This window comes from Mytilus edulis, chromosome 11 (genome assembly GCF_963676685.1).
Source record: "Mytilus edulis chromosome 11, xbMytEdul2.2, whole genome shotgun sequence".
NCBI classification, from domain to species: Eukaryota; Metazoa; Mollusca; class Bivalvia; order Mytilida; family Mytilidae; genus Mytilus; species Mytilus edulis.
Window position 1 is genome coordinate 20,685,655 of NC_092354.1, and position 12,126 is coordinate 20,697,780.

At 33.4% G+C, this 12,126-nt stretch overlaps 1 protein-coding gene across 1 annotated transcript in view; it reads left to right on the forward strand.

Annotated features, from left to right (window-relative positions):
- The window catches only part of LOC139494668 (uncharacterized), a 163,820-nt gene that overhangs the window by 47,463 nt on the left and 104,231 nt on the right, over nt 1-12,126 (forward strand). The window lies entirely within an intron of this gene.

Sequence of the window (12,126 nt, forward strand, 5' to 3'; positions counted from 1 at the left end):
ATCGGTTTGTAATGCATTAGAATCGGAATAACAGTACTGTATTTGCCACCGTCTCCGTTACGCGTCGCCAGTTAAACTGCATTTGCGACCGTCAAATCGACAATTGACGGCATTTGCGACCGTCAAATCGACAATTGCATTGACGGTGGCATCTCTTCGACTACAGTACTGTTATTCCTAAATTGTCCAAAAATATTTTGTTGGTTTTGTTTGATGATTTTATGTCTTATGTTTCTATTTTGTCTTTTTTCAAGGTTTGGGATATTCAGGTTTCCACGTAAAAGATGTCACCAACACTGTAACAACTCATTTTGAAATTCGAAAACAGTCTGACCCTGACCTTGAACATATTTTGTTCAATGCATGTAGATTCGACGATAATCTGAGAAAATATGTATTCGGACCTGTAATCTAACAAGTTATAGGAAGAAGATCAACCAAAATTTCGGACGGCAAAATATCAATAAAATACAAAAAAAAATATTGTGTTTCTTAACATCTATTTTCTTCAATGATATAAATGAATGCAATAGTACTTTGTTCAACGCATGTAGATTTGACAATACTCTTAGAAAAAATGTAATCTAACAAAACTGAAATGTTGAACAGCAAAATATTAATAATTAAAAATAAAAAAGAAATATTGTGTTTCTTAAGATATAAATTGTATAATAGTATAAAAAAATAAAATTATAGTACTTTACTTATGTTGACCACTTCAAATGGATTGAGGTGGGAAAATAGCGTTGTCAAAAACTGATGTAATCTCAATGACTCGAAAAGAATCGAGACCGACTAAGCAAAAAGGGTAAGCGTCTCCTGCTTTGCATGCAATAACCGGCATGTGAATCGTCACTTGATAATTTGCTCAAATTAGCAACAAAACTCCACCTTCATCTGCGTATGGAATATACATTTCGTACAATATTCAAAAACATGTTATTGTAAATATGACGTTTAATAAAGAAAAAAATGTTATTTATGTCTTGTCAAAATAGTGATTTGGCAGTATTTTGTCAAAGAAACATTTTTTTTATTATTTTTTCGAAACATTGATACTTTTTACTGATTTAAATTATAACGCCTTTTTTTATATATATTCAAATTGTAAAGATCTAGTTATTATCGAAATGTGTAGACTTCTAGTAAAAGAGAGGCGAAATATACTAGAGGGTCATTCAAATTCATAAATCGAAAATAAAAAGACAAACAGACAAACAATAGTACAAAAGATATAACATAGAAAACTAAAGCCTAAGCAAAACGAACCCTATCAAGAACGGGGGGTGATCTCAGGTGCTCTAAAAAAGGTAAGCAGACCCTGCTTCACTTGTGGCGACCGTCGTGATAGTAGTAATATATTTCTGCCGATAACAAAATCCGGCGATCAATTCCACTTTACATCGCTATAAACTATAATAAAATTTAAAAAATATGTCATTGGTCGGTTTTTAAGTATAAGGTTTCTAATAAAAAAAAAAATTGATAGAGGATCCAATATCGATCTCGGATATCAAAACTGTCAATGGTCCCTTGATTTTGACAATATCAGCTTAGACTTCTATACTTTAGTTCATCAACATACAAAACATGGACGCCTCAAACTAGCTGATAGTTTCACCGACCTTGCGAAGCTGATAGTGAAATATTTTCATGGTAATCACAAAAAATCAATAAGTCAATCTCTATATTGGTTGATTGCCGACCTAGAAAGAAGAGTATTTCGTGTTCTGCTGTCTGCTGACTCTGGTCTCTAGACGTCTGTCATAATAAGTATCTAAATAGACTCACGAAAGGTGCAATTGGCATTCGGATGTTTAAATTTTAGATTATAAACGTCAGTTTCGTTCTGATTTTGTTTTATTTTTCTTAGTTATAACCTTTCATAAATTGCCTCACCAGACAGCAATTACATAAACAATAATAAAGCACAACTCAAAAATATAGTTGAAGTTGAATTTAATATCAATGACCAGTTTAAAGTACATTTTAAACGTTACGGTTTTTAACTTTAAGTTGTTTTTTTAGATAAAGTTTCTTATGTTCAGTTTGTCAAATTGTTAAAAAAAACGTTATTTGAATCCTGTTAATAAACTGAGAACATTGCATTAAGAATTTTTAATTTATTGTTTCTCAGTAAGTATAACTATTTCGTATGTCATTTTTCAACAGGTTCTAAAAAGCTTAACTTTTTTACATGTTTCATAGAAATCAAAAATCCAATACCATAACGTATCTTAAAAGAAGTACTATGTTGTATATAATCTTGGTCTAAGCGGTGGCCGCGGTGCACCAGTTGTCTACTGTATCAATAACTTGTTAACACTGAGGTTTTAAGTTCAAACCAAACACGTGGCAGGCCTAGGTGCATTCGACTCCTATCTTAATTTCACGACCGTGCAAGGGATGTATAGGCTGTCAATGTCGTTAAACATTTCAATTTGATGTCCTTTCTTAATAAACTGGTGTTGAATTGTCAGTTTTTTTTGGTTTTTAACTAAGATCAGTGCAGTGTATTTTCTGGGAACTCCAGTCTCTTCCAGCTATAATAAAACGTACATTATAAAATAGCTGATTGTGAAATATGTGGTAGTAAGCATACACAATCAATCAATCTTTTTTTGTTGCTTTTTGACCTAGAACAAACTCTTTCCGTCTAAACAGGAAGGTTAGGATATTGTATTAAAATGTAAACTATTTATAATTTCTGAAAGTCCGAAGAATCAATGTTTTTGATAATATTTCAACAAACTTTACAAGAAAATCAACTGATAGTTATATAACAGAAAGAAAACTATGTTCACGAATGTCCCACTTGCACTATGATTTCATATGAACAGTTGACCTTGAAATTGGTTTAAAAACTCTAATTTGGCATAAAAAAAAAGATCATATCATAGGGAACATAAGTTTTAACTTGATTGGACTTCAACTTCATAAAAAAAAAAACTTCGACCAAAAGCTTTGACAAAAATCTTTTACCTAAAGCAGAACATTCGGACAAACAAACGCGCAAACGGAAGTATGAACTAACGAACGGACGCACAGACCAAAAAACTTAATGCCTCTAGGTAGAAAAAAAATGTGAATATTTCATCTAACTGTCAAAATGGACAGATGTTCGAGGAGAGATTTCAAAACGTTAAAACATTGATAACTTTCCACCGACACATGGTGAGAGATCCACACCTATATTTTTGCAACCTTAGCAAACTATCATCAATGCCTAAAAACTCTCATGCACCTGTTAACAAAGAAAAAAACCCACAAAGTAGTCCAAATAAACTTACAATTTGGTTAATTATTTTCCAAAAAATTAGTAGCTGAAATAAAAAACCTGCATACAGTTGAGGTCATCGTTGACCTCTTCACCTTTTTTTCTTAAACCACTAATGACACTTGACCTTAACGTTTCCCGACCTCTGATTAGGCAGGTTATATTCGATACTTTGTACAAAGCGAGTGCTACACTATTTTAGTGCAAAATAACCCTTTCAAAAGCTATTTTATGTTATGTAGGTTAGTTGTCAGCTGAAAAGCTATATTTCTGCCACTATATAACATTCCCTTAATGTAAGTGGCAGTCTTAATTTCTCTCTATTTTCATCCTGGTCGAACTAAGTCAGGAGCCTCTGGCCTTTGTTAGTCTTGTATCATTTTTATTTTAGTTTCTTGTGTACAATTTGGAGTATAGTATGGCGTTCATTGTCATTGAACTAGTATATATATTTGTTTAGGGGCCAGCTGAAAGACGCCTCCGGGTGCGGGACGTTCTCGCTGCATTGAATACCTGTTGTTGACCTTCTGCTGTTATCTGTTCGTTCTATGGTCGGGTTGTCGTCTCTTCGACACATTCCCCATTTTCATTTTCAATTTTAAATTGTGTACATTGCTTATTTGTTTCATTTTCAACCTTTTTTAGTTTTACTTAATCTTACTTTTATTCAAATGTATTAGATCGCTCTCGCGTGACTACCTATTGATGTCTAATATGAAAAGAAGAATGGGTGTTATAGGGCAAAATATTTCATTCTGTTTCATAGAATAAACACCAAGGAGTTTGAACTGGCCTTAGTACATCCTTGAAGCTCCATACGAGATTGAGTTTCCTTTCTATGATTGATTGAGAGTTTTGGTGTTTTAACACCACTTTAGCACCGCAATTTAGGCAATCTCGTGGCGGCCAGTTTGTATTAGTAGAGGAAGCCGGAGTGCCCAAAGAAAACAACCGACCTATGATAGGAAAACTGACAATCCTAGTCAATTAAGATTGGAGTCGATTGCACCATTTCTATGATAGTTAACTAAAATAATTTGTCAACTTGGTTAAACTTGTTTTAAACATTTTTTTTGTTTTTAATTGTTTGAATTTTCAAACGTTTTCTGCTTCTCATGAATTAGGCAGCTTAAGAGAAATATTAGGAAGGTCAGGTTATGATATACAAATGAAAACTATTAACACATTTTCAAAAGTCCGAAGTGGTCGAATAATGTGTTTGTTTATATCTTAGTAAAATCTACGAGAAAATCATAGTTATATAACATAAAGAACAAGAATGTGTCCATAGTAGACGGATGCCCCAATCGCACTTCCATTTTCTATGTTCAGAAGACTATAACATTATTAGGAATATCATATCACAGGGAACAAATGTACTAAGTTTCAAGTTGATTGGACTTAAACTTCATTAAAAACTACCTTGACCAAAAACGTAAAAAACATTTTTTTTTACCGGAAGCAGGGCAGACGGACGCACAAACGGACAGACGGACGGATGGACTACCGAATGGACGCACAGACAGAAAATAATGTCCCTAGGTGGGGCATAACAAGGACAAAATAGGAATAATTCAGCTCACTGTCAAGATGGACAGATGTTCCAGAGGAGACTTTCCAAAGGTTAAAATCTTAAAAAGCACCCATCGATACTTGGAGAGATTTTCACGTATGCTTTTGTAACCCTTTGAAAACTATCTGAAATGCCAACAATCTCTCATTTGCATGTTCACAAAGAAAAACAAGTACAAATGGACTTACAATTTTGATTATCATTGTCATAAGGATAAATAGCTGAAATAATACGACATAAAGATGACGGCAACTTTGACTTCTCTGCTTTTTATCTTTCTGAAACCCCTCTCGGCACATGCTCTTTACATTAAAAGAATTTCTGTTTTGCCAGGTCAAATCCAATGCTTCGTACAAAGCAAATGCTACATATTTGCAGGTCAAAATACTCTTTCGACAGCTCTGTGGTGTTTTGTAGGTTTATTGTCATTTGCAGGGTTATATTTCTGCCCTTTTATAACAATCCCTTATTTTATGTGGTAGTCTTAATTTCCCTCTTTTTTCGTGAATGTTAACAGAATATATGATTTGCCAGGTTAAATTCGATACTTCGTACAAAGCAAATGCTACATTGTCTGCAGGTCAAAATACTCTTTCGACAGCTCTGTGATGTTTTGTAGGTTTATTGTCATTTGCAGGTCTATATTTTTGCCCCAATATAAAAATCTCTTATTTTTGTGTGGCTTTCTAAATTTCCCTCTTTTTTCATCTTGGTCGACCTAACGTGCAGAATCTGCCAATTGTATTCATTTTTTATTTTGTTTCGTCAATAGCAAGTTTAAATACTGTGGAATCATTTATTTTCGTGGGTATGAATGTTCGTGGATGGAGGAAAACTTTCTTTTTCATAGATATTAAATTTCGTGGTTTTCCTTAAGTCAGCATGCATTTATATGGAACATTTTTAATTCATTGAACACTTAAATTCGTGGTTTCCCTGTACCCACGAAATCCACGAAAATTGGTATCAAACGAATAATAATGAATTCATAGTAGCAGTGAAAATCCACTCCTCGTTTTTACATTCTGACGACATATCTTGTATTTATTTCGTAGAAGTTTTCGTGCATTGAATAAAGGGAAAATTATGTCTCATAATTCAAATATACCACACAACAAATTAAGGAACTAAGGGGCAGGGTTATTTTTTTTTATTCTATATATTTATTTCGAACAATATGCAAGCATCAAATTATTTGTTGTCTTCTTTTATTTACGTCATGCAAATTGAATTTTGGTTTTTGTAACTGGATAACTTCACTTTCAATTAAATGGCAAATACTCTCAAACAAATTTTTTTTTCTATCTCCACAATTTATATATTTTTTTCTTTCTTCAAAGTAAGGAAAGAAGGTAAGAAAAAAAACTTAATTTTATTTGTGTGATATACGAAGTAATAATAAAACTTTTCTTCAAAGTTTACAAAAACAAACATATGTCAGAAGAAATCATTACTCTATAAGCGTGATCTACAAAAAAAAGTAAAATCACAAAAGTACTGAACTCAGAGGAAAATCAATTCGGAAAGTCCATAATCCCATGGCAAAATCAAATAACAAAACGCATCAAAAACAAATGGACAAGAACTGTCATATTCCTGACTTGGTACAGACATTTTCAAATGTAGAAAATGGTGGATTGAACCTGGTTTTAAAGCTAGCTAAACCTCTCACTTCTATGACAGTCGTACTTGTATAAAAATAAACAGATATGGTATATTGGCAGTTGTAATGAGACACATATTAAGAAGCCACAATGAAGTTCATGCAAAGAACTATCAGTGGCCACAAATCCTTCAACAATGAATACATATCATACTGTTCGAACTACAATGAAACGACCCAAACTGTGCATAATGTGAAATAAATTCATTTCGAGTTTCCATCTCAATAAATTATCCTGATGTGATTATTTTTAATATATAAACTTATCTCTTGAATTTTTAAGTTTGTTTAAAAAAATCTCTGTATTCAATAAAGGCAACCGTAGTATACCGCTGTTCAAAACTCATAAATCTATGGACAAAAAACAATATCGGGGTAACAAACTAAAACTGAAGGAAACGCATTAAATACAAAAGGAGAACAACGACACAACATTAAAATATAACGCACACAGAAACGAACTAAGCATTAGACAAAATCCTATGAGAATAACAAATATAACATCAAAACCAAATACATGAATTTGGGATAGATAAGTACCGTGACACGTCTTATAGTAATGTGAATTCACACTAAAAAATAAGAGACAACAAACGACACAACGGAAACTCAACGTTAAAATGTAACACACACAAAAACGAACTAGAATATAACAATGGAAATATTCCTGACTTGGTCCAGGACATTTTTAAAGGAAAAAGGGTGGGTTGAACCTGGTTTTGTGGCATGCCAAACTCATGTTCTACAACATGTTCTAATCAGTAAAATTACCTGAGAAGACAAAATACTTTGCAATTTTGTACCTTCTACATTATACTGCTGTATCTATACATTCCCTGTATGTTCTACTTAAAGCAGAGGGAGGGTATGAAGGGGCGGGATTGATTTATTGCAAGCAATTAAAAGACAAATGTTTTTGAAATCTAATAAAAAATTGATATTTTATAATTCAAGACTAACAGCAGGGAACAAGATTGAAAAACAACATAGTGCATGTACTTCCTTTAAGGGCGGGATTGATTTATTGCAAGCAATTAAAAGACAAATGTTTTTGAAATCCAATTAAAAATTGATATTTTATAATTCAAGACTAACAGCAGGGAACAAGATTGAAAAACAACATAGTACATGTACTTCCTTTAAGATACGAAATGGGTTAGGATTTTTTATTTTATGTGAAAGATGTCCGCATTTTATAACTCTTTTAAAAATGAAATACGAATCATCGATATTTACTGAACAACAAACAATTAACAATTCGTAATGCAATGTTTTCAATGTATAGTATATACTTGTTACCTTTTTCAAGAATACAACAAAATGATATCGGGTCAGCGGATTTTCTTTTCAGCAGAAATATATTTCTAGATTTATAAGAACTTTCCAAATATCAATCATATAAATGTTAAGAAGGTGCAATTAAAATCTGTAAACGAAACCATAATAAGAATTCAACCGTCGTTTTATCAAAAGTCGGATTTACAGCTACAAGATGTTGAATACCGTATGAGTTTAGGAATGTTTACACCATACGTGGGTGAAGTTGGAATCTTACTGCTAAGGTAGTAAAACAAGTTTGCTGCTCTTTCTGGTATAAACAATTCGTAGACCCACTGCGTCCGATGTTTAATTGTTCTATTTCACGCATTAAAAGCTACTTTGTCTTAGTTTCAAATGAAGCGGCACTGATTTCATGGCAAAACTATACCCTATCATGACTTGTGCAGAAAATTTTAAAACATGTTTAATTGCCTATCAAAACGTAATGGTTTCTGGAATTTTAATAAAAGCACAAAAACAGTTATTTGCGATTTGAAGAACAGAGTAAATGTGCCCACCTATCATAATTTATATACCTTTTTATTATTCAAAGGAAACTTTTACCCTGCTTTCTTACCCTTCCGGAGCACCTGAGATCACCCCTAGTTTTTTGGTGGGGTTCGTGTTGTTTATTCTTTAGTTTTCTATGTTGTGTCGTGTGTGCTGTTGTTTGTTTGTCTTTTTCATTTTTAGCCATGGCGTTGTCAGTTTGTTTTAGATTTATGAGTTTGACTGTCCCTTTGGTATCTTTCGTCCCTCTTTTTTTAACAAGGGTTATACAGTGACCCCAAGTCCCTGACCTTTCATGTGCTACCAAAACTACCAAAATTGTATCTATTGAATACGACGCATGAACTTTTTTTGTTATAATATGTTTACAACTTTCTTGTATGGTCTTTACGACCGAGCCCGAATTAGTGGTTCAATACCGGCTACGCCGTCTTTACCTTGTGCAGTTTGGCAGAATGCAATGTAAAATGTATATACATATGCTTTGCTCATTGTGTTATGGTAATTTTATCTCCCGTTCGTTCGTGCCATTACTCCTTTACGAGCTGCTTCAAAATATCAATAAAGAAAGAAAAATAAAGAAATAGACACACGTGCACTCCTACAAATGTAATACCTTTTTGATATTGACATAATTTAGTGCACCTTTGTTTTTACGCATTTGATATACGAGAAATTTGATCCTTTATTATACAAATACTTATAATTTAAGACCTTGACGTTTGAAATGTATTTTTAACCGGTCGTTGACATTTTATATTATTTTACTTTGGTTTCAAGTTGTGTTTTCACCATTGCGCAAGTGATTGTCGTCTGGTGAGGCAATAAATGAAAGGCCGTAAATATAAGAAAAAAGATACAAATCAGAACTAATCTTTTAATATTCCATTTTAGATTTTAACCTTCGAATGTCAAGTGTACTATTCGCGAGTCTGTTTATTTAGTCAGCAGGATAGACGCACAGGGACTATCGAGTCTGTTTATTTAGTCAGCATGAAAGACGAACAGAGACAATATTTCAGAGTCGACAGACAGCAGAGCTATAAATCAGTTCTAGGTCGAAAAGAAACAAAAAAGATTGACTGATGTTTTGTGTTTACTACCCAAATTGCAATAGCAGCTTTTTTGTGGCATACATGAAAGGTTAAAAGAAAGCCGAATGTGTAAGTCTTTCCTGTCAGTAGATAACATCTACACTAACAAGACATCTACAGTGCCTCTCCACAGCAGCAAATGGTAAATAGGGTATGGTGTCCTAGACCTAACTGTAGAGGATCTCGGAGTAGCAAGGACCCTAGAGATGAAGTGTGTAGGACCACAAACGTGTGGATATGCCCTAGCACTCACCAACCTTGTCCCAGCTATGGATTAATAGCCAGCTAGACAAAAGTCGTCAGCCTTGGAAGACAATTCATCTAGGAGAAGAAATATCTGATATAAAATTCCGGGTAGATTTGACTCGTCAGCCTTGGTCGGCAATGGATCGATAGGAAAGAAACCTTGAGTAAAGATTCTCTGGTTCTCCAGGTTGGGGATTGAGCGATAGGCCAATAACCTATCCTTGTACAAAAACTTAAAAGTTAAGGAACCGCGAAACGGAAGAACGACTTTTTTTTCATTCGCGCCCTATGCGACACAGGGCGCTAACGGGAGTTATAAGTTATAATAGTTGAACACACCTGTCACGTGGATGTTTTGAGCTCATAACCTGAAAGTTTACAAGCTATTGATGCAGTAAACGGACTACTAAAAAAAACTTGAAAAACAAGACCTAAAGCAGAGTCTAAACTTATAACAGTAGCATAGTGCCTCCTTTGAGATACAACATGCGATGGGATTTTTCATTAAGTGCAATAACAGAACAAACACAAAGTGAATAACCAGCAACACGTCCAATCCTGTCAATGAATTCCAATTTGATATTTACAGATTTTTAAGGACCTTTAATTTAACTAATTTGACACATTAAACTTAATATCTTATATCATCTTAAAAACTAACAGTTTAAAACTTGACGTTCAACATGTTCTTTAAAGAGATCATTGACATTATTTTTTATTATAGTTTAAAGTTGTGATATACGCTTGAATATTTCATTGTCGTCTGGTGAGGCAATATATGAAAGGTCATAACAATGAAAGAATTAATTAAACAAATAAGAATAAAAATGGCATTTGTTTATTCAAAATTCAAACATATAAATGTCTAGTGTACTATTCACGAGCCTGTTTTAACATATCATGACAGACGTTCAGAGACAACATGGCAGAGTAGATAAACAGTAGAGTTATCACGAATATCTAGGACGCAAAGCATAATAAAAAAGATTGTTTGATTTTTGGTATTTACTTCCACATCTTGCACTATTAGCTATTTTATGGCGTTTTTGTTTTATATAGGTCGAAGAGACCGAAGTGCCCTAGAAAAACACCGACCTTAATTAAGAAAAGTGACAATCCTACGCTAGTTAATTAAAACAGGAGTCGAACACACCGGTCACGTGTTTGGTTTGAGCTCATAACTTCAGATTTCAGGCTAGTGATACAGTAAACGAACTACTAAGACAACCAGACAAACAAGACCCATAGCAGAGTCTGAAATTGTAGAAATAACATAGTATATCATTTGAGATCCAAAATTTGCATGCAATTTTTGATATAGTGTTAGTAAAATAATCCTTTTTGTCAATGAACATTAAAAAAACAAAAACTATGACCAGGAACACGTCGCTCCTGCCAATCAATTTCCAATTTGATATTTACAGATTTTAAGGGACCTTAGATTTAACAAATTTGATACACGAGAAATTTAATCCTATATTATTAACAAAGCTTAATATTTAAGACCTTGACATTTGACATGTACTTTTAACAGATCATTGACATTTTAGATTTTTTTACAATAGTTTATGGTTGTGTTTTACGCTTAGTTATTTCATTTTCGTCTGGTGAGGCAATATATGAAAGGTCATAACAATGAAAGAATAAAAAAACAAAACAAAGAAGAATAAAACTGACTTTGTTTTATCTAAAATTTAAAAAGGTGAATGCCAAGTGTACTATTCACGAGTCTGTTTATATATTCACCATGTCAGACGCCCTGAGACGACAGCTGTGAGTCGGCGGACAGCAGAGCACTTAATATAGTTTTGCAACAAAAATATTGATTGATGGATTAATGATTGGTTTTTACCGCCTCATATTGCACTCTCAGATAGTTCGTAGTACTATTTGTTTTTTACAGGGGAAGACCGGAGATGCGAGAAAAAACATCGAACTAAAAATTCCTTATTATATGCCAAAATCAAAAGCTGATACAAATAAAACGAATTAGAAAATAACTGATGCAAGCTATACTTTATTGTAGTTTTAACATGGGTAGGCATTATATTCGTGATTATATTTTCCCGAGCGATAAAGCACCGACCTAAGTTAAGAAAACTGACAATCCTACACTAGCAAATTAGGAAAGAACGCACCTGCTACTGTTTGAACTCACGACCTTAAGGTTGACAAGCTAGTGAGACAGTAGATAAACTACTAAGAGGACTTGTCCACCGAGACCCACCACTGAGACCAAGATTAAGAACCAACATAGTATTTCCTTAAGTATATCTAATGGAATTGATGTTTTTATTTCAATGAAACATGTAGAAAAAATGTATTTTTGGAACCCGTTGATCAAATGTCGTACGAGACATGTATACTTACGGAAAAGCAATAATTTTGGGGTCGGTTGATTATTTTCTTGGCAGAAATGAATCAGTCCATATATCGGTAAACA